This window comes from Hoplias malabaricus, chromosome X2 (assembly GCF_029633855.1).
Source record: "Hoplias malabaricus isolate fHopMal1 chromosome X2, fHopMal1.hap1, whole genome shotgun sequence".
Lineage (NCBI taxonomy): Eukaryota > Metazoa > Chordata > Actinopteri > Characiformes > Erythrinidae > Hoplias > Hoplias malabaricus.
The window spans coordinates 29,691,798-29,710,081 of NC_089819.1; the positions used below are offsets into that span (position 1 = coordinate 29,691,798).

General features: G+C 47.9%; 2 non-coding genes across 2 annotated transcripts; both read right to left on the reverse strand.

Moving 5' to 3' along the window:
* Positions 1 to 154, reverse strand: LOC136677576 (5.8S ribosomal RNA). The gene has a single exon (XR_010796376.1). It is a non-coding gene; the product is annotated as a 5.8S ribosomal RNA (ribosomal RNA).
* A 17,248-nt stretch (positions 155 to 17,402) lies between these two features.
* LOC136677577 (5.8S ribosomal RNA) lies at positions 17,403 to 17,556 on the reverse strand. Its single transcript, XR_010796377.1, has one exon. It is a non-coding gene; the product is annotated as a 5.8S ribosomal RNA (ribosomal RNA).
* Positions 17,557 to 18,284: the final 728 nt, after the last annotated feature.

An 18,284-nucleotide genomic window follows, 5' to 3' on the forward strand; every position in this document is an offset into this window, starting at 1 on the left:
CGACCCTCAGACAGGCGTGGCCGCGGGATGGACCCCCGCGGCCGCAATATGCGTTCGAAATTTCGATGATCTGTGTCCTGCAATTCACATTAGTTAACGCAGATGGCTGCGTTCTTCATCGAAGCACGAGCCGAGTGATCCACCGCTAAGAGTCGTATTTGGGTTTGTGCCCGGCCCGTTACAGGCCGGGCGAAGGAAGCCATTCGAACAAGAGACAATTTTTGCCAATATATTTCAAGCCGGGTGCCTTCCACCCCCGTGCAGGGGGGAAGGTCATTGAACCTGGGCGTCACCACCGGACCGAGGAGTTACGGCCCGGGGGACGATCGCCCGAGTAGGTGCCCGAGACTTACGTGGTTTAGGAGACCGGGGTCTAGGCACCCGCCGTTCCCGGCGAGGCCCAGGGTTTGGTTCGCTGCGTTACGGGTCCCGGTCTAAGGCATTCAGGCGTGCGCTCAAAGCCAAGCTCTCCACCCCGGAGGGTATGAGCGAGGCCCGGTGGTACGCTCCCAAGTCCCCGCTTAGGGGAAGGCGCTGGGTAGATCCCACCTAGTCAGGACCGGCGGGCACCGGCCGTCTCCTTCGGGTGTTTAAACGCATCCGGGGTTCGTGAGGCCCCTTCAACTCGCGCACCGGCCTTAGACTATTATACGGTCCGTCTCTGCGAAGCCAACATCGGGGTATTTGCATGCGCTCTTAAGCTCCGCTCTAACCCCGTGAGGGGAAAGAGTTTCGCCCGGCGGTACGCTCCCGTCCACCACCACCCCCTGTGCCGGGGGGATGGGTTCAGGGAGATCCCACCGAGGCCGGCGAGCACCGGCCAACGCCCTGGGGGTGAGTAAGCCCCTTTGACTCGCGCACGCACAATCAAGCCTTCAACGATCAATGGTTTTTTGGGTTTAACGACCCGGCGGGCGGCTCCGGCGCCACTCTTCCCCCCGCGAACGGGGGTGGCGGACCGGGGTACCTATGCACCTAAGGCGGTCCTCGCATAACCCCGAGTTCCGAAGCCGGCTCGCTACGTCCACCCACCCGGAGGGGGAGAGACTCACGTCGGCCGACGACGAAAGTTAGCCCCACTATACACTTTTTGGACAAAGGCCCATTCAAATATATTGCCATTGGACACTTATGACCACAGTTGGATTGTATGCCGGTTTTGGATCCAAAATGCCGTATAAAGCATGACCATTCGGACACTGAGTGATAACTCTTTCCGATTTGCTACCCGCAGCTAAATCCGCGATTTGGACAGCACTAGAGGCACTGTTGCACCATCTATACATTCAGAACGTCGGGCCCCTCCTTTTATGATGTGTCACTTGTCTCTGATTGGCTTTCTGAATGGAAAAACCTACACTCTCCAACTTCCAATATATTCAACAGTGTCATATATATTGCAAATGGGATGCATTCAACTTTGACCTCCCAACAGTCCAGCCCAAAGCTTGGGGGAGGGTCCAAGGGTCCAGAAAGAGCGTAAAAAGGTCCAAATCACATGTACAACATGGCTTTGCCACTTATGATGTCATTTCATATTAAAATTTCTGTTTTTTTTTTTTACAATAAACCTTTCTTGTCCCATTTGGAGCATATGGCATCCCAATTCACATATTCTGCCCATGAAAACATATGAATATTGATAACTCTTTTTTATGTATTGTCAACATCCCAATTCCAATATATTTGACTTGCACTCAGTATATTGCAATTTGACACTCTGTCATTTATATTGCAAATGGGATGTTCGTTCAATTACCATATATGCATATATTTGTGTTGTGTCAAATATATTGGAAATGGGATGCTTGTCCAATTACCATTTGTATGTTGTGGACAATCCTTAGAAGGGTCCGATTGACCCCAAATTGCAATATGTTTATCATGGACACCCCATGAGACAGTGTGTGCAATGGAGATAGCGTAGTGTGTTGTTTTCTATAAAAATAGCCCTAAAACTGTTCCTTTGTCTTGCACACACATTTGAATAAAAAACAGAGGCCGAACTGACACATGGAACGGAATTTTCCGGAATAAATTTGTTGATTTTTTTTTTCCATACAAGCCAAGGTCACAGGGACCTGGCCCTTCGATATGTTGTTCTGGGGGCACAGAAGGGCCAGCAGTCGACGGCGCTAAGTCGGCAGACCCCCGCAAACCCAGTTTCTGGACATCCCACTTCCAATATATCCCCATTCAAAACTCATATATGGCAATTGGACACTCCTTAGAAAGGTCCGAATGACCCCGAATCGCAATATGATTATGATGGACACTCCATTAGATGGTGTGTGAAGTTTCGTAAGCCTAGGGTGTTGTTTTCTATGAAAAATCCCTAAAAACATTTCATTGTTCTGTGCACACATTTGAATGGGGACAGAGGCCTAACTGGCACATGGAACGGAATTTTCCAGAATAAATTTGCTGATTTTTTTTTCCACACTAGGCAAGGTCACAGGGACCCGGCCCTTCGATATGTTGTTCTGGGGTCCCAGAAGGGCCAGCAGTCGACGGCGCTAAGTCGGCAGACCCCCGCAAACCCAGTTTCTGGACATCCCACTTCCAATATATCCCCATTCAAAAATCATATATGGCAATTGGACACTCCTTAGAAAGGTCCGAATGACCCCGAATCACAATATGTTTATGATGGACACTCCATTAGATGGTGTGTGAAGTTTCGTAAGCCTAGGGTGTTGTTTTCTATGAAAAATCCCTAAAAACATTTCATTGTTCTGTGCACACATTTGAATGGGGACAGAGGCCTAACTGGCACATGGAACGGAATTTTCCAGAATAAATTTGCTGATTTTTTTTTCCATACTAGGCAAGATCACAGGGACCTGGCCTTTCGATATGTTGTTCTGGGGGCCCAGAAGGGCCAGCACTCGACGGCGCTATGTTGGCAGACCCCCGCAAACCCAGTTTCATGACATCCCACTTCCAATATATCCCCATTCAAAACTCATATATGGCAATTGGACACTCCTTAGAAGGGTCCGAAAGACCCCAAATTGCAATATGTTTATGATGGATACTCCATTAGATGGTGTGTGAAGTTTCGTAAGCCTAGGGTGTTGTTTTCTATGAAAAATCCCTAAAAAGATTTGATTGTTCTGTGCACACATTTGAATGGGGAGAGGGGCCTAACTGACACATGGAGAGGAATTTTCCAGAATAAATTTGCTGATTTTTTTTTCCACACTAGGCAAGGTCACAGGGACCCGGCCCTTCGATATGTTGTTCTGGGGTCCCAGAAGAGCCAGCACTCGACGGCGCTATGTCGGCAGACCCCCGCAAACCCAGTTTCATGACATCCCACTTCCAATATATCCCCATTCAAAACTCATATATGGCAATTGGACACTCCTTAGAAGGGTCCGAAAGACCCCGAATCGCAATATGTTTATGATGGACACTCCATTAGATGGTGTGTAAAATTTCGTAAGCCTAGGTTGATGTTTTCTATGAAAAATCCCTAAAAACATTTCATTGTCCTGTGTGCACTTTTGAATGGGGACAGAGGCCTAACTGAAGAGTCAGAGGGCATTTTTCTGGAACTATTTAAATTTTTTTCCTATACAAGGAAAGGTCGCAGTGTCACGGCCCTTCGATATGTTGTTTGAGGGTCCGAGAAGGGTCCGCAGTCGAAGAGATGAGGTCGACAGACCCCTCCAAGGCCAATTTCTGGACATCCCACTTCCAATATATTCCCATTCAAAGGTCATATATGGCAATTGGACACTCCTTAGGAAGGTCCGAATGACCCCAAATCGCAATATGTTTATGATGGACACTCCATGAGATGGTGTGTGAAATTTCGTAAGCCTAGGTTACTATTTTCTATGAAAAATCCTTAAAAAGATTTGAAAAAAAACAAAGGCCTAACTGACACATGGAGTGGAATTTTCAGGGAATAAACTTTCAGATTTTTTTTTTCATACTAGACAAGGTCACAGTGTCTCGGCCTTTTGATATGTTGTTCTGGGGGCCCAGATGTGCCAGCACTCGACGCCGCAAGTTCGGTAGACCCCCACAAACCCAGTTTCTGGACATCCCACTTCCAATATATTCCCATTCAATGGTCATATATGGGAATTGGACACCCCTTAGAAGGGTCCGATTGACCCCTAATTGCAATATGTTTATGATGGACACTCCATTAGATGATGTGTGAAGTTTCGTAAGCCTAGGATATTGTTTTCTATGAAAAATCACTAAAAACATTTCATTATTCTGTGTGCACATTTGAATGGGGACAGAGGCCTAACTGACGAGTCAGAGTGGATTTTTCTGGAACTATTTAAATTTTTTTCCTATACTGGAAAAGGTCGCAGTGTCACGGCCCTTCGATATGTTGTTCAGGGGTCTCAGATGGGCCGATAGTCGACGCCGCAAAGACGGCAGATCCCCACAAACCCAGTTTCTGGACATCCCAATTCAGATATATAATGCTTATGTCACATATATTACAAGTGGGATCCCATTTCAGATATATAGTGCTTATGTGAGATATACTGCTAGTGGGATCCCAATTCAGATATATATTGCTTATGTGAGATATACTGCTAGTGGGATCCCAATTCAGATATATAGTGCTTATGTGAGATATACTGCTAGTGGGATCCCAATTCAGATATATAATGCTTATGTCACATATATTACAAGTGGGATCCCAATTCAGATATATAATGCTTATGTCACATATATTACAAGTGGGATCCCAATTCAGATATATAATGTTTATGTCACATATATTACAAGTGGGATCCCAATTCAGATATATAGTGCTTATGTGAGATATACTGCTAGTGGGATCACAATTCAGATATATAGTGCTTATGTCACATTTATTACAAGTGGGATAACAATTCAGATATATAGTGCTTATGACACATTTATTACAAGTGGGATCCCAATTCAGATATATAGTGCTTATGTCACATTTATTACAAGTGGGATCCCAATTCAGATATATAGTGCTTATGTCACATTTATTACAAGTGGGATCACAATTCAGATATAAAGTGCTTATGTGACTCACACACACACACACACACACACACACGATCTCTCTCTCTCTCTCACACACACACACACACACACACACACACGATCTCTCTCTCTCTCTCTCTCTCTCTTTCACACACACACACACACACACACACACACACACACACACAGAGAGAAACACTCGTGTATTTGTTTACTCGCGCGATCTTTCTGACACACAGAAACGCGTGCGTATATGGTCTAGTGACCGTTGTTTACCTCGCGATCTCTCCCACCATGTGTTTTAAACTCACGATCTCTCTAGTGACCACTCCCACAGCCATGTACACGTGCCTATACCTTTGTTTACCTCGCGATCTCTCCCGCAATGTGTTTTAAACTCACGATCTCTCTAGTGACCACTCCCACAGCCATGTACATGTGCGTATACCTTTGTTTACCTCGCGATCTCTCCCACCATGTGTTTTAAACTCACGATCTCTCTAGTGACCACTCCCACAGCCATGTACACGTGCGTACACATTTGTTTACCTCGCGATCTCTCCCGCAATGTGTTTTAAACTCACGATCTCTCTAGTGACCACTCCCACAGCCATGTACATGTGCGTATACCTTTGTTTACCTCGCGATCTCTCCCACCATGTGTTTTAAACTCACGATCTCTCTAGTGACCACTCCCACAGCCATGTACACGTGCGTACACCTTTGTTTACCTCGCGATCTCTCCCGCCATGTGTTTTAAACTCGCGATCTCTCTAGTGACCACTCCCACAGCCATGTACACGTGCGTATACCGTTGTTTACCTCGCGATCTCTCCCGCAATGTGTTTTAAACTCACGATCTCTCTAGTGACCACTCCCACAGCCATGTACATGTGCGTATACCTTTGTTTACCTCGCGATCTCTCCCACCATGTGTTTTAAACTCACGATCTCTCTAGTGACCACTCCCACAGCCATGTACACGTGCGTACACCTTTGTTTACCTCGCGATCTCTCCCGCCATGTGTTTTAAACTCGCGATCTCTCTAGTGACCACTCCCACAGCCATGTACACGTGCCTATACCTTTGTTTACCTCGCGATCTCTCCCGCAATGTGTTTTAAACTCACGATCTCTCTAGTGACCACTCCCACAGCCATGTACATGTGCGTATACCTTTGTTTACCTCGCGATCTCTCCCACCATGTGTTTTAAACTCACGATCTCTCTAGTGACCACTCCCACAGCCATGTACACGTGCGTACACCTTTGTTTACCTCGCGATCTCTCCCACCATGTGTTTTAAACTCACGATCTCTCTAGTGACCACTCCCACAGCCATGTACACGTGCGTACACCTTTGTTTACCTCGCGATCTCTCTAGCGATCTCTTTCTCTCTCACGATCTCTCTCTGACACACAAACACGTGCGTGGTTGTTTACCTTGTGGTGCTTTCTAGGAACTTACATACATTATCTTACTCAGGAATAGTTATTTTTAAAGGTCAACATATTAAAAACAGAAGCCTCTAGAAACATGTAGTTTTCTGCATTGGTAAGTTGGTAACTTCTGCATATTAAGAATGTTCTGCCTCCAAAAAATGGAAAGCTGGTTACCTTAACTGTAAAGTGTATAGACAGAATGGTTTAGGGTTCATTGAGCCATCATCAAACCAGAAAGGGGGGAGTGCTTACATGTGAGTGTCTTCCTAATCGTAAAGGTAAGGAAATAACTTACTATTTGTATGCAACCCCTTGAGTGCCAAAGCAGTAGAAGCTTGGTAACTTTCTGAAAATTCCTTCGGAATCGTAAGAAAGGTATCCGCTGCCTTGGACCTCAGCCCAAGGCCACCAGGAGGTGAAGTATTGTATACTTGCACACTCTCTAGCCCTTGGTATAACTTACCTGGCAACAGGTAGGTGAGGCGCAGGCTGTAGAGGTTCGTTTTGGGCTTCTATGACCTAGGTCCAGCTTTGCTGGAGTTGGCCCCAACCTATAGGAACCTAAGCTGCCTGGAAACCTTGCGGTGTTAACAGAAGGCATGCTTAGGAGACAGGCCCAGATTCTGGGGACACTGGGAGGCAGCGATCCGTTCGCGGCTGGCCCTGGGCTCCTAGTCTCTGGTGTCTGGCTCTAGTTCCTAAGGGCCTCCGTTACAGCAACCTAAGCTGCCTGGAAACCTTGCGGTGTTAACAGAAGGCATGCTTAGGAGACAGGCCCAGATTCTGGGGACACTGGGAGGCAGCGATCCGTTCGCGGCTGGCCCTGGGCTCCTAGTCTCTGGTGTCTGGCTCTAGTTCCTAAGGGCCTCCGTTACAGCAACCTAAGCTGCCTGGAAACCTTGCGGTGTTAACAGAAGGCATGCTTAGGAGACAGGCCCAGATTCTGGGGACACTGGGAGGCAGCGATCCGTTCGCGGCTGGCCCTGGGCTCCTAGTCTCTGGTGTCTGGCTCTAGTTCCTAAGGGCCTCCGTTACAGCAACCTAAGCTGCCTGGAAACCTTGCGGTGTTAACAGAAGGCATGCTTAGTGTGTTGTATGGCTGTTGTTTGTTTCTAATGTTTTCTTTTTTTTCTCTTTCTGATTCAGGTTCCCACAAAATGCCAATTGAGGAGTGCCCGATTTGCTCTAAGTATCTCTCTGCTGTAGGTCAACACCTGAGAGTCACCCATGGCGTAGTAAATAAAAAGGAGAGATGGCTGCTTTTAAAGTTGGTGTCAGGGAGGGTGGACGTCAGGGTTAGCACATGCCCTGTGCCAGGATGTAACCAGAACACGTCCCGACTCGACCGCCACCTGAAATCCCATCACGAGCTCTCTATTGATAAAAAAAAGGAGTTCATAGCTGAGGTAAAAAGAAAAATAATTCTGAAAAATTTGGCTGAGCTGAGGGCATCAAACCCTGAAGTGCCAATGATGTCAGACCTTGACCTAAAGGAACAGGAGAGGCAGGAAGAAATTGCAGATGCCTGCCTCGGTTCCGCTTCTGAAGATTGTTCATATGTCGTGGAGGAAGAAGAGGAGACCTGCCCGAATCCTTCTTGCAAAACAAAGGCAGGGGCACTAAACATTTTGGAAAAGAAGCTAAGTGACATGTCAGAGGAAAACATTGCTTTAACAGGTCAAGTAAACCTGCTAAGATGTCAGAACAGGCTCCTGCACAGGCGCCTATCCAAAAGGCAAATTCTGTTTAGAAGTAAAGCTCACAGTTCTCACGAGGAGCAAGAGCCTGTTGTAAGTTGGCATGACCCACACTGAATGCCAGACAACTTGCCTACTCTTACCCAATGTCTGTTATGTCTAATGATTTCTTATGACTTTTTCCCCAGCTTGAAGCTTCACGGACCGAAGATACATTCGAAGAAGCAGAGGAAGTGCCACTGGGTGATCCAGATAATTTGCCACCTTCCTTGGATCACGTCCCCCAAATTAGTAAGTATATATGAGAGAGGGAGAAAAGAGTGGCAATGTAAGATTCAGATGTAAATTCTTTTCATGTTTAACCTGTGGATTATTCTATGCATTCCTTCTTTAGATGAACTGTTGGAAAACTACCAGCATCATAAAGAGGGGGCGGATCCAACAGAAAAGCTAAAACACAATGCCAGGAGCAAGGTCTTCAGGATACAACGTTTCCTGAGTTATATGGCACAAGGGCAGACATACCTTTCAACATTCGAATTTCTTGACAACACCAACAAACTAAGACAGTATGTGACCATTTTTGCTATTTACACACTAATGTTGAAATTTCTGTATAAGTGACTGGTGTTTGTATTTTTTTTTTTTTTATTCCTGTGCTTTGCAGATGGGTAAGCAGCCTGGCAAGGCAAAAGATGGTGGCAAGCACCCAGTTTATGTACCTCAAGAATGTTGCCGAGTTCATTGCATACATTAAAGAAACACCTCCTCCTACGTGCCGCCTTAAACGCGTCGCCCTGGTGAATCTAACAAGGGAGCTGCGGGGGATCTTGAAAAAGCAAAGACGGTCAGTGGTGGTCCACCAGATGAAGGTGAAGACCCAAAAAGTCTCTTCTGCCATCTCCAAGGCTATGCTGATAAAGTGTAGGGAAGAGGCTAGAAAAGAGATCCCACAAATTCTTGGTAATGGTGCTTCAATATTAATTTAGCTTAATGCACTTTTCCACACTGATGATGCAAAGTTTAATTATTTTTTTTTTTGCTCTTTTTGTTCACAGAGATTCTTAAGGAGAAAAGATCAATCAAACTACAAAGATTGTTCTACGGGTACTTCGTGGCCTACTTGTCCTGTATCTATGGACACAGGACAGGGGTCTATCAGAACCTGCAAGTGGAGGAGGTGGCACTGGCAAAACCGGACCAGAACAAAGAGGTGTACCTCATTAATGTAAGCATTTTCTTTAATTTCCTATCATCGTCATTACTTCCTCAGCACTTCTGTTGTTTATTTTATGTGTTGTTTATTTGTTCTTTATCATTTGAACAGGTTGAGTCGCACAAAACAAATGAAGCATTCGGATTCGCCCAGCTCCTCGTCACAGCTGAAGAGTACAGCTGGATGACAGAATATTTAAAAATCCGTCTTAGGCTTAAGGGACCTTGCCCTTCAAAATTCTTTTTTTGCACCACCACAGCAAACTCATGCAAAAATCTCAATCAGTATATGCAAATTGCTTGGGAGAGAATGAAGCTTCCAGGCAAGCCGCAGGTTACAGATTTAAGAACTGCCATCGCCACCTATGTAAGTGATGCATTGTGTGAACAGGAGTATCATATCACCACCTTTTTTTTCTCACCTAATAACCTGATATATTATCTTTTCCAGGCTAGGTCTACCCTGGGAGTTCAGGAACGTGCAAAAGTCTCACAGTTTATGTGTCATGATGTCTCCACGGCAGACAAATTTTATGTCCTCAATCTGAACGTCGAACAGGCTGCTGAACGGAGGAAACTCTTTGAAGCCATCTCACAGGGTCCTGAAGTGGAGCCACCTGTGTTGGGGACACCAGCTGAGAAGCAAACTGGAAAACGGAAACAGAAGGGTTCTCAACGCAGACAACCCAGAAAGAGACAGAGACGGGAAGAGGAGGAGGAGGAGACGACAAGTGAAGATGAGTCACAGGTTAAATTCCAAGAAAGTGGCTTATCTGAAGAGGTATGTTATACTGTGGTGCGCTATTTGTAAAAATATGAAAACACGGTCTCATAACTGTTTTTTTTTTGTTTTTGTTTTTGTTTTTGTTTATTCCCCCTAGGAAATGACAAGCTGTGAGGAGGAGGGGGAGCAGCAGGCAGAGCAGCAGGCAGAGCAGCAGGCAGAAAAGGAGGAGGAGCAGCAGGAAAAAGGAGGGAAAAGGCCCCGTCGGAATGTCCCTCGTATCATTCTACAGAAGATTTCACCACTGAAATTGACTGGCGCATCACCAAGTAGGCTCGGTTTACGCAATATTGCCCAACAAAAATCAAAGAGCGAACGAATTAGGAAAGCTGTGAAGAGGGCCCTTCAGTATTAATTTGTACATAGTTTAAAATTATTCTTCATGTTTTGTATTTAATAGTGTTCGTAGTTTTAAATTATTCTTCATGCTTTGTGTTTAATAGTGTTCATAGTTTTAAATTATTCTTCATGCTTTGTGTTTAATAGTGTTCATAGTTTTAAATTATTCTTCATGTTTTGTATTTAATAGTGTTCGTAGTTTTAAATTATTCTTCATGCTTTGTGTTTAATAGTATTCATAGTTTTAAATTATTCTTCATGCTTTGTGTTTAATAGTGTTCATAGTTTTAAATTATTCTTCATGCTTTGTGTTTAATAGTGTTCATAGTTTTAAATTATTCTTCATGCTTTGTGTTTAATAGTGTTCATAGTTTTAAATTATTCTTCATGCTTTGTGTTTAATAGTGTTCATAGTTTTAAATTATTCTTCATGCTGTGTTTGCTAATGGTTCTTCATGTTTTTGTATTTTACAAGTTTAATTGATGTTTGCTGTTTTTTCAAGTTCTGCCAATTTTAAATAAAAGTTTTCCTGTTTCACCTGTTCAACTGATGTCAGTGTGTATTTTTTTATTATTATTATTATTTTACTGAGGTTGGTTCTTGTGAATATTTTAAAATCTGTTGATGTTTACTGGTGATTTAAAAGAGGTTGTGGGTTTTATAAATAAAAGACATTAGTAGTTGGTTTAAAACAATTTTAATACACATTTGGTATTTAAAGTTTGAATGACATGTTAAATCTCAAAACACACCCATCCCACTTTAAAACATTTTAACATGCTCTTGTGTATATGGTACTTTAAAAAGCATCCCACAAAAATCTCAAAACACACCCATCTCACTTTAAAACATTTTAACATGCTCTTGTGTATATGGTACTTTAAAAAGCATCCCACAAAAATCTCAAAACACACCCATCCCACTTTAAAATATATTAACATTCTCTGGTGTATATGGAACAATAAAAAGCATCCAACTTAAATTTTATTTGACACTAATAGCATATCCCACTTACAATATATTTCACACAAGTTAGATATATGTGGATAGGGATCCCAATTGCAATATATTTGACACAAGTGTTGTATAAGGGAATTGGGATCCCAATCCAAATATATTTGACACAAGTACTATATATGTGGATTGGGATCCCAATTCACACATATAAGACTTGTGTCAAATATATGTGGATTGGGATCCCAGTTCACATATATAAGACTTGTGTCAAATATATGTGGATTGGGATCCCAGTTCACATATATAAGACTTGTGTCAAATATATTGCAATTGGGATCCCAATTCCCATATATAAGACTAGTGTCAAATATATTGCAATTGGGATCCCAATTCCCATATATAAGACTTGTGTCAAATATATTGCAACTGGGATCCCAATTCACGTATATAACACTTGTGTCAAATATATGTGGATTGGGATCCCAATTCACATATATATGACTTGTGTCAAATATATTGCAACTGGGATCCCAATTCACATATATAACACATGTGTCAAATATATTGCAATTGGGATCCCAATTCACATATATAACACTTGTGTCAAATATATTGCAACTGGGATCCCAATTCACATATATATGACTTGTGTCAAATATATTGCAATTGGGATCCCAATTCACATATATAACACATGTGTCAAATATATTGCAATTGGGATCCCAATTCACATATACAACACTTGTGTCAAATATATTGCAATTGGGATCCCAATTCACATATATAACACTTGTGTCAAATATATTGCAATTGGGATGGTTAAAGTAAAGACTTATACATTTTGGGAAAACATTTTATATAGTTAAAAAAATACATGTTTCCATACAGCCCAAGTCCCTCTGATCCTTTTTCTGTAATTAGAAGTGTAAAATTCTACTGTCAAAAACCCATATATTTTTTTGACTGGAATATATTGGAAGTTGGATTATCAGATCTTGGCTTAGGAGTGAAATATCGTCAAAGTAAGACCAGTTTCCTCTAAGTCTGAGTGTCATCAGCTCAGGGTGTGAGTTTGGAGATGATTGGAGGACATACATTTTTTCACTTAAAAACAGCTCATAGGGAGACCCCTTTTAGTTTTTTTGAGTGAAAATATTTATTCTCTCCAATCTTCTCCAAACTCACACACTGAGTAAGATAGACCCAGACAAAGATAGACCCGTTTGTAAAAACCTCTTATGTTGTTCTGAAGCTGAGATCTGATAATCCTACTTCCAATATATTCAAGTCAAAAAAAATATATGGATTTTGGACAGTAGAATTTTACAACTCCAAAGACAGATATGAGATCAGGGAGTCATGGGATATATGGCTAAATGTATTTTTAGACATTACAATTATGTTTTCCTAAAACGTGCTCTGATGACAATATGTAGTGATGGGACACCATCCCACTTTGAACATATTTGACACAATATATATGGTAATTGAACAAGCATCCCACTTACAATATATTTGAAGCCATAAGGATGAATGGTAATTGGACAACCATCTCATTTCCAATATATTTGACACCATCAGGATATATTGCAATTGGACAACCATCCCACTTCCAATATATTAGACACCATCAGGACAACCATCCCACTTCCAATATATTTGACACCATCAGAATATATTGCAACTGGACAACCATCCCACTTCCAATATATTAGACACCATCAGAATATATTGCAATTGGACAACCATCCCACTTCCAATATATTTGACACCATCAGAATATATTGCAATTGGACAACCATCCCACTTCCAATATATTAGACACCATCAGAATATATTGCAATTGGACAAATCATCCCACTTCCAATATATTTGACACCATCAGAATATATTGCAATTGGACAACCATCCCACTTCCAATATATTTGACACCATCAGAATATATTGCAATTGGACAACCATCCCACTTCCAATATATTAGACAGCAACTGGACAACCATCCCACTTCCAATATATTTGACACCATCAGAATATATTGCAATTGGACAACCATCCCACTTCCAATATATTAGACACCATCAGAATATATTGCAATTGGACAACCATCCCACTTCCAATATATTTGACACCATCAGAATATATTGCAATTGGACAACCATCCCACTTCCAATATATTAGACACCATTAGAATATATTGCAATTGGACAACCATCCAACTTCCAATATATTTGACACCATCAGAATATATTGCAATTGGACAACCATCCCACTTCCAATATATTAGACAGCAACTGAGGTGCTTTTCTTAAGAGAGTCATAGTTACTCCCGCCGTTAACCCGCGCTTCGATGAATTTCTTCACTTTGACATTCAGAGCACTGGGCAGAATTCACATCGTGTCAACACCCGGTCCAAGAGCCTTCACGATGCTGTGTTTTAATTAAACAGTCGGATTCCCCTTGTCCGCAGCAGTTCTAATTCGGCTGTTAGGTGCCGGCCGAGAGACCCGGCCCCGGAGGTCTCCCCCCGAGGCGAGACTCATAAGCCCGAGAGATCCACGGAGCCTAGGCTCGGCGCGCGAGGCTCCAGGGACACCGCCCCGACCCACCGAAGCCCCACCACCGGCGGCCTGCTACGAGTCCACACACGCACGAGAGACCGCACCCCCCACGCGGACCTACGTTCCATTGCGTCCCTCCGCGTCCCATCGGGGGAGAGCGAAGGGCCGGACGCTCGAGCTTAGCCGGGGGCGGCCCACCCGGCGACGGGCGTCGGGAGCCCGGCCCGGCTTAGGAAGGGAGGGGGAGGCCGAAGGCGGTCATCCGACGGAGGTTAGTCCCGAAGGACGCTCCCCCGCCGGCATCCCACCGACGACCGGCTCCCCTACCGTCGACCTGACCGAGGCCCCCTAAGCGCCACCGCCGAGGGGGGACACGCACCGGGGCTTAAGGTCTCGCTCGCCGCGACCCACTCTCATCGACCCCGACAGACAGACGGAGCCTTGTTCACGGGGGTTTGGATACTGGGGGGCAATCTCTCGCCGTGCGCTTCCTCGCGCGCAGGACCCAGTGGGGGGGGGCCCGAAGGTGGACCGGGAACAGCTCCCCGTTGCACTGGCAGCACCGGGCTTTCGGACCCCGCATCAGCAGACACGGGCCCGACCGAGCTCAGCCATTAGAGCCAATCCTTATCCCGAAGTTACGGATCCGTCTTGCCGACTTCCCTTACCTACATTGTTCCAACACGCCAGAGGCTGTTCACCTTGGAGACCTGATGCGGATATGGGTACGGCCTGGGGGGAAATTCACTATACCTCCCCCGGATTTTCAAGGGCCGATGGGAAACGTCCCGGCCGTCGCATAGCGCATGCGACGCCTTTCAGAGCGTTGAGCCCCTATCTCGGGGTCGAACCCATTCCAGGGCGCTCCAGCTCTTTAGCAAGGAGAGAGAATCCTCCCCGGGGTCCCCACCGGCGTCTCCGGGTTCGTTTGCGTTACCGCCACGGGAGCGCCTCTCGGCGGCTCGATCTCCACCAATCCCAGGTACGGGGATATTGGCCCGATCCCCTTTCGGTCAGCGCGAGGCAGACGAGACCATCGCCCCAGCATTTTCCGAACGGCGCTCGCCTATCCCTTAGGACCGACTAACCCACGGCCAAGCGCTGTCGGCGTGGAACCCTTCTCCACTTCGGCCTTCAAAGTTCTCATCTGAATATTTGCTACTACCACCAAGATCTGCACCCGCGGCGGCTCGACCCAGGCTCGCGCCAAAGGCTTCTGCGCCACCGCGGCGCCCCTCCTACTCGTCGCGGCATACGGTCCCACGAGTCTCGGTTCTCTCTCATTCTCGCTGGCTTTTGGGGGGTGGGAGACAAGTACCGCCAGCGACGGCCGGGTATGGGCCCGACGCTCCAGCGCCATCCATTTTCAGGGCCAGTTGATTCGGCAGGTGAGTTGTTACACACTCCTTAGCGGATGCCGACTTCCATGGCCACCGCCCCGCTGTCTATATCAACCGACACCTTTCTTGGGGTCTGATGAGCGTCTGCGTCGGGCGCCTTAACCCGCGCGTTCGGTTCATCCCGCAGCACCAGTTCTGCTTACCAAAAGTGGCCCACTCGGCACCGTCAATTCCATGCCCGGCTCCAAGCCTGCGAGCCGGGCCTCTTACCCATTTAAAGTTTGAGAGTAGGGCGAGGCCCGTTTCGGCCCCGCGGCCTCCAGTCATTTCTTTACCGGATAAAACTTGAAGTTTCGGCGCCGGCTATCCTGAGGGAAACTTCGGAGGGAACCAGCTACTAGATGGTTCGATTAGTCTTTCGCCCCTATACCCAGGTCGGACGACCGATTTGCACGTCAGGACCGCTGCGGGCCTCCACTCAGGGTTTCCCCTGGCTTCGCCCTGCCCAGGCATAGTTCACCATCTTTCGGGTACCACCGCGTATGCTCGGAGGGTTAGGACGGATCCCACCTCAGCCGACGCGCGCCGGCCTTCACCTTCGTTGCGCCTCCGGGGGTTCTGGTCCCTTCGACTCGCATACGCGTTAGACTCCTTGGTCCGTGTTTCAAGACGGGTCGTTCGGGGTCCGAACGTAGCCGCTGACCTTAGGCGTTCGGGTGCTATGGGCCTGGATCGCCCCCCCGCATCGCCGTAGCGGGCCTAGCCCGGGGCTGAGGACAGCCCAGCCGGCCCGCTTCGACCGAACGATCGGGGGGCGACCATCCCCATCCCGGAGGAGGGGAGAACGCGGAAAGGACATTGCTCCGCGGCCCCGGCGTTATCGGCGAAGTCGGAGCGAGGGGCTGTAGCGGAACGCCCGTGTCCGGGGGCCGCGTGGGGCTCCCTTCTCCGGACGGACCTACCTTCACCCTCGGGCCCTTCCAAGCCTAACCGGAGCCGGTCGCGACTCACCACCACGCGGGGAAAGTACACCGGGCGGGGCCGGACCTCCGTACGCCCGACAGGCCCGAAGTCCAGAGGCGAAGCGCAGAGCCGAAGCGGGGAGCGGTGGAGTCGGCACCCCACCCCTCTCGCCCGGATACGCTCGCACCCCCGGCCTCGGAACCCGACGAGCGCGGGGCCGTCCGCCCGGCTGAATCCCCCGGGGCAGTCTTCTCGGTCCCCGTACGTTTACCTCTCAACGGTTTCACGCTCTGTTGAACTCTCTCTTCAAAGTCCTGTTTCAACTTTCCCTCACGGTACTCGGTTCGCTATCGGTCTCGTGCCGGTATTTAGCCTTAGATGGAGTTTACCACCCGCTTTGGGCTGCATTCCCAAGCAACCCGACTCCGAGAAGCCCGACCTACCCGGGCGGGAACGCGGGACTCGCTACCGGGCTTTCACCGTCTATGGGAAGAAGCCACGTTCGCGAGGACTTGGTCCCGCGTCCGCACCGAGACGGATCTTACGGACTTCCGTACGCTACATTTCCCGGCCAACCCCGGTCAGGGGAAAGTGGGATTCAGCGCTGGGCTCTTCCCTGTTCGCTCGCCGCTACTAAGGGAATCCTTGTTAGTTTCTTTTCCTCCGCTTACTGATATGCTTAAGTTCAGCGGGTCGTCTCGTCTGATCTGAGGCCGCACACAGAGGTTTCTTATGCGGGGGCGAGGGCGGAGGGCCGAAGGCTAGGGGCGAGGGGCGAGAGCCCGGCACGAGACCGAACTCCGCGACACCCTCCCCCTACCCCGGCCGCTCGCCCGCCCGCTCGCTGGGTTTAATCGGCAATCGCCACCCCCGCGTCCGACTGCGCGGAGCCCCGCTCGGGACTCGGGGAGAGACCGTAACGGACGTGGACCCGGACCTACTCGGCTCTCCCTCCGTTCCCTGTACGGAGCTCTCTCGCAACACGGGCCGCGTGGACTGGCTCGGAACCGAGTCTTCGTTTGGGAAGACGAAGGGCCGTTTTCAGGCCCTGCGAGCTTCCAGCCCCGGTCTCTCTCAGCGGGGGCGCGGAGACCGATCGATGGGTAAAGCGACCCTCAGACAGGCGTGGCCGCGGGATGGACCCCCGCGGCCGCAATATGCGTTCGAAATTTCGATGATCTGTGTCCTGCAATTCACATTAGTTAACGCAGATGGCTGCGTTCTTCATCGAAGCACGAGCCGAGTGATCCACCGCTAAGAGTCGTATTTGGGTTTGTGCCCGGCCCGTTACAGGCCGGGCGAAGGAAGCCATTCGAACAAGAGACAATTTTTGCCAATATATTTCAAGCCGGGTGCCTTCCACCCCCGTGCAGGGGGGAAGGTCATTGAACCTGGGCGTCACCACCGGACCGAGGAGTTACGGCCCGGGGGACGATCGCCCGAGTAGGTGCCCGAGACTTACGTGGTTTAGGAGACCGGGGTCTAGGCACCCGCCGTTCCCGGCGAGGCCCAGGGTTTGGTTCGCTGCGTTACGGGTCCCGGTCTAAGGCATTCAGGCGTGCGCTCAAAGCCAAGCTCTCCACCCCGGAGGGTATGAGCGAGGCCCGGTGGTACGCTCCCAAGTCCCCGCTTAGGGGAAGGCGCTGGGTAGATCCCACCTAGTCAGGACCGGCGGGCACCGGCCGTCTCCTTCGGGTGTTTAAACGCATCCGGGGTTCGTGAGGCCCCTTCAACTCGCGCACCGGCCTTAGACTATTATACGGTCCGTCTCTGCGAAGCCAACATCGGGGTATTTGCATGCGCTCTTAAGCTCCGCTCTAACCCCGTGAGGGGAAAGAGTTTCGCCCGGCGGTACGCTCCCGTCCACCACCACCCCCTGTGCCGGGGGGATGGGTTCAGGGAGATCCCACCGAGGCCGGCGAGCACCGGCCAACGCCCTGGGGGTGAGTAAGCCCCTTTGACTCGCGCACGCACAATCAAGCCTTCAACGA